We start from the raw sequence: 5941 nt of genomic DNA, 5'->3' as shown, positions 1-5941 counted from the left end.
CTCCCGTGGTTCCTATTTGGGGGCATTAAAAAATGTAGCACCTTTTCTTTGGCATGTTTTTGTTTAAGTGTGAAAAAATGTGATGGAAATGGAGAACATGTGGCTAATGGTTTACGCTCCTTGATTAGACATGGAAAGGCTGTGAATTCACACTCTTAAATGTCTTTTGGACACAGTCACCTTCCTTATTTGCCAGGAAATTCACACACACAACTGCGTCAGCCCAGTCCGAAAAATCCTTCCAAGAGCAATTAGGAAACAAAAGCACAAGAGGAGCTTTTGCATATGATCCTGACCCAATGGCTGTTTCTAACTATGCTTTTCATTCACTAAAAGAAAAATATTGAATTTCTGTCTGTTGGCCAACGGTGGAAGGAGACTGGGTAAGTAGCTCTGAAAAACTGGGTTTTACACAGAGCCCCATTTCTCAGCATTAGTTCAACCTACTCAGCCAGGCAGTATTTTTTCCCTTGAGTTCCCAGTGTTTTCCTAAATGCAACTGCCAAACCAAGTTTTATATCTTCACTGCCAAGTAAATATAAATTTACCAGGGGCTTATTTCAGACTAAAAGAATCAAATTATATATGTATAATAATATCCTTATTATATTTTTGAACCACCTACTAGTATCCTCTAGAAAGTCACAACTGCAGAATGCAGTTCTGCAAATGCATACACATCCACACGCACATCCAACCTTCCCAAGAGCAAGTATGTCCTTGGCCTGTGAGAAACACTTCACCAGTACATGGCCACAACAACATTACTGAAGGCATCAGTCCCAGGGAATGATCCCTGGCACAGCAATGTGGTGGACTGGCTCACACTTAAGTTGCTCAAGGCTGACCACCCTTCTTAGCATTTGGCTGGGGCTCCTCTGTGACCTCTGGGGTGCTCTGTGGCCCCAAATTGTCCCATTTTTTTTCTTTTTTAAATTTTTCTTTTCTGTTCAGTTGCCTGATGAAATGTGAGGGTTGTAGTGCAAGGTACTACAGTGGATGTTTGTAGAGCACGAGGTTGAGGTTGCATGTCCAAGGATGAGATGTGAGGGAACTGCAAGTGCTGGGGGCCTGTTGGGATAGTGATGAAGCTTTCATCCATCCAGAAGGTAGTCTCTGAAGCTAATGATCACTCAGGCTTAATTTTGAGGGGGTAAATAGTGCACTCCAAAAGACATCCTGGGAACAAACCAGGATGTGACCAGCTGGAAGGCCAAGACCCACCACTGAAATGAGGTGGTATTCAAAGTTATTCAATAATGTAAAAAGCCTTAAGCATACGAGCATGCTACAGCAGCAAAACATAACACCACAGGCACTGCTAAAGAAGGGAAATGAGTTACATCTCCTAAAATGCCCCAACTTCATTGATTGCAGCTGCAAGGGGCAGCCATCATGTGTCTTCACTCCCTGGTGTATTACTGAGATGGGGATGAGGTATGGAGCATCTGAAGAAACTAAACCTAATCTTAATCCTTGTGAAATCATAGGAAACCCTGGTTTTGACACCAAGTAAGGAGAATAAGGCTCAAGCAGCAAGGATTTTGAAAGGTGCTGTGGCTTTCCTGTCTACATGGAAGGTGAGCCTGGAAGAGAGATCTGTGATGTAAAGGCTGTTCATTCGAACCCTTGTAGATGCTGGAAGGGATGCGCAATTGATGGTTGCTGAATGATGGTGAGAAAGCACTCTCTCTTTTATATTCGGGTCCTTTCTGTGGGAGACAGCAGGGCAAGTCGTGTCACAGGAGGAGGTGCTGGCTGGGCATGCAGTGGAGAGAGGTGAGCAACGCTCATTCGGGGTATGTCTGCTGGTGGCACAAGCACAAAGGGTGTCAGTGTTGGCCTGTACCCAGCCACTTGCTTGGTAATTTCCTATTTAACAACCCGCAGAGAGGAGTGTGGGGCTGTGCCGTTCTCCCAGAAAGGCAGGGCCAGCCCCCGCGGACACGAGCTGAGCCAGTGCAGGGGCAACGCTCGGGGCTACTGGGAGCGAAAGCAGCCAAGGGCAGGTCTTCCCTTTTTCCTCTTCTCCACTGGTCAGGCGTGGCATAGGAGCAGAGACCTCAGCTGCTGTGGGCTCAGTGTTTCCCCCCTGAAGATAAATAATGACCTGCTGCCTGCAGCACCCCAGTTGTCTCAGCAACAGCCCCAGGAACAGGAGTGGCTCCTGGTTGTCTCAGCCCACAGGCTTGCCATACAGAGCTGTGTCTCCTTGCTTCATGCTTTTCTTGTATTTATCTCCATTATTTTGAAGGTCTAATGGCAGGAATCTTAATTCAATTTCAGTGAAATCTTGGATTCTCAAGCCAGATGTTCAGGATCATTGAATAACACTTCATAGATTAGCTCTTGAGCCTTGCTTCAGTGTATAAATATTAATTAACTAAACAACCTTGCAGAAGAGGCTCGTTAGCCTATGTGTTATGAATACTGAAAATCCTGATTCTAAAAAAATGCAAATATTCCAGTTATTTCACTGGGCAAGGGAAGATGGAAAGGAATTTACTGGAGAGTGAAGCAAGATTTCTGAAAACACAGTTCCAGATTTTGGAAGCTGCTGCCACCAAAATGGGGTTTCTTTTTCAAGTAGAGAGGATTTTCTTGGTAGGAAGGGAGTTTGAAAACCCTGGACTCTGTAAAATTGGGAATGACTCAGAGACAAACATTAATTTATCTTGGCACTTAATAATTTGATTCAGCAAGTGCTGGGACAGCACTGATGTTTTCAGCTGCCGTTAGGGCTTTCATGGCTTTCCAAACCCTGTTCCAGGAGCTTCCTGTGGCAAATGTTTCCAATGTGAGTAATGAACATCCACAGCACCCATGTCGCAAAGGGAGGAGGAAAAAAACCAGAGATTTGGGCTTCAAAGCCCCCATCTATCATTTCATGCAAAAGCTGAAACAAGCATGTTTCTTGGCAGCTATTAGAAAGAAGAAAGATTCCCTTCCTCGCTTTCTAATAGAGTCCACCTGGTTCCTACCCATCACTGCTCTGGTGGTTTGGTGCTACGCACATTTTTTGGTCCAAAGTAATAATAGAGTTTAGACTTTGCTCTTTTATTTTCAATCTTTTGAACAGAATCTGTTCAAAATCATCTGCAGAAATATTTTCTGCCCATCATTCTCCTCTGTGCCTTCAACAAGGAGTAGCTGGCCCACAAAATCATCATCTACAGGCAGAAATTTTGGACTCAGAAGTAAAAAGCAATGGAGGAGCTGATTCTGATTCTCCATTCTTGATCTCCAAATGGTCAAATACACTTCCCCAAATGTGTGAACTGAATCTAAAATAACAGGACATCAAAATAGCAGTGCTTTGTATTAACTTTGTACTTAAATAAAACACTGAAAATGCCTCACGTTGAGAAGAACAGATCCTACTGAACTGGAGATGAGAAAAGGACTGACATAAAAGGTTTGGCTTTGCTTTTGGTTGTAGGGCTGGCGTGCATTGCAGGAGTGCCAACAGAAGATCTAACTCCCTCCCTACCTCTTCGCTCTGTGTTTGCACACCCAGCATCACCCTTCCAGCCTTTGCCAGCTGAGCTCAAGCACAGCTGTAATTACCTTTCCCCTGTTGGTCTCTGGCAGCAGGATATGCCTCTATCTGGTAATCAACAGCTCAAGATGAAGTGAAACACATGGATCTGTTTATGTCAGATAATGAGATATCAGCTAAAATGCAGTAACTGCTGGGTGAAAGCTGCTTCCCACCTTTCCTGCAAGCAAAAACTCTGTTCTGGGAGAAAGGGGACTCTTATTACTATGTTAGTCGTATTGACATTGGGAAAGTGGGCTACCAGTGAGGCTATTATGTAAAATGGCAGGACACTGTCTCAAGAGGCAACAAAGCAAAATGATTAAAATTTTTTTTAAAAAGCCCACTGTGGCCCAGGGAGGCTTGTATCATAATTAAATGTTTACAGTTCCTTCACTTAGAAATAATCTTGTTTGCAGTGATAACTCCTCCATACGGGACACAGACATTATCTGCACCTGCTATTTCACAAGCATTCTCCACTGAGCCATGCTGAGAGAGCCAGGCCACAGCTGAAGGGATGAAGGCCACCCAGCACTGTGCCACCACGACGCTCCAACCACCGCCAAACTGCTGGCCCACTATAGCTCTCTGGGCTCGTTACTTCCCTGGTGCGCTCCCAGCCCTGCTCTTGTTGGGCTGCCTGCTCCCTCGACCTGGCTGGCACTTCCACCACTCCTGCAGCAACGCAGACACGAAGCCTCTTCTCTCCAGCACCAGTGCAAAATGCTGGGCACTGTGCTGCCCTTTGGGTCGCTGCTGCAATGGACGGAGCCCTCAGTCCTCAAGGTGGCTTTGAAGCCTTTTCCCACCTCTGTGCTGACCAGTGTGAACCCACAGGAACAATTGAGGTATTTTCATTGAAGGCTTCCGTGATCTGCTCCTTGTTTCCTCAGGAGTTTTGGTCAGTAGCAGGGATTCAGGCAAAACCCACCACCTTTCTCCCTGAGGGAGCCTCCAGAGATGGGCCACCAAGGGAAAGGCAGATTCATGGGGCCTTCCAAGCATTGTGCACCCAAAAAAGGCTTATAGTCACAGTCTGTGCAACGTCTTCTCCATGGTTAAACATTTTTCTTCTCCTGTAACCCACTGCCACTGAGCTCTGCAGATGGTGACGGTGCAGTGAGTGCTCTGGGCATTTTGTTCATGACACCCAAGCTGTGTGCAGTTTTGCAGCTACACCAGTTCCCAGAGGTATGTAGCAGTGAGGTGTGGTTTGTAGGTGTTTTCCTTTACTGGTTACAGGAAGATATCACTAGCTGTTGGAGGAGGAGATTGGGGCAGACCCAGCTCCATTACATGGCTTCTGCCCTCACCCAAAGCAGATGAGTCTCCAGAAGGGTCTGGATCCTCCCTAATTTTGAATTTTCCATCAATCAGGAAATCCTCTTGCCTTGCTTGACACTTGCATTTTCTTTCCAATGTAATATGAGAGCTGGGGCTGAGGTCCTGGCTTTCCACTGCCCTTCACCACCCCTTGGGCCCCCACAGTTTGCCCAGGGAGGTACCCTGGGGTGATGTGCTCCAGCAACCTTGGACTGCCACTGCTATCTCATCCCTCCACTTTGTACAGCCTAAAAACCATCTTTCCCACCCTCCATATGCCTAAACTAAGGGATCCCCTAAACAAAAGGATCAGCAATGGGCGGAAATTCAGGCCTGAGCTCCCAGCTACCAGAAGAGCCACAGTCCAGGTGATCCTCCAAAACAATGCACAGCCTCCACCAGCTCATCTGCACAAACCCTCGCTCCAAAATACGCACTGGAGACACAGACCCCTTCATCCATCAATGCCATTTTCAAGGGTCCGTGACAAACTGCCTGGATCAGACTGTCGACAGTCCCAGACGGGGTTGACAGTCCCAGACAGGATCGCCAGGTGGTTTATCCAAGTCTCTTTCAAACTTGTAGAAATAGATTTCACAGTGGTGATAGGGCTCGGTGGTGGAACAAATAATGCAGTGTGATAAGCTTTTTCCAGTCTGCAATGCATCAATTATCCGTCTCTAATTGAACAGCCAGAGCACAGTGACTTCCAAGAAAGCAGGGTGGGGAGAGAACAGACACGGTGCCAAAAAAAGAGCCGTGGTCAACATTTTTGTCAGGGATGGATATCCTGGTTTGGATTGAACAAGATCTAACCTGAATCTTTGGCTTCATCTTAATTCACCTTTTTTCCTCAAGTTTCAAAATGTTTAAATTTATTACTTGAAATGTGCTCTTCTCTGCAATTCCTCTGTTCTGGCCAGGACCAAAAGTGTAACGGCTAAAATACCACAGAAACAACTGCTCATTATTTTAACCACCCAACAAGCAATAAAGAATGTCTTGTAAGAAATCCTGTTCTGACTGCATCCCCAGCTCAAGCTTTGCACGTGCAGGAGGTGTGGGTTGTTCAGATGA

The sequence above is a fragment of the Aquila chrysaetos genome, chromosome Z (genome assembly GCF_900496995.4).
Source record: "Aquila chrysaetos chrysaetos chromosome Z, bAquChr1.4, whole genome shotgun sequence".
Lineage (NCBI taxonomy): Eukaryota > Metazoa > Chordata > Aves > Accipitriformes > Accipitridae > Aquila > Aquila chrysaetos.
This window is presented reverse-complemented; position numbering follows the sequence as displayed.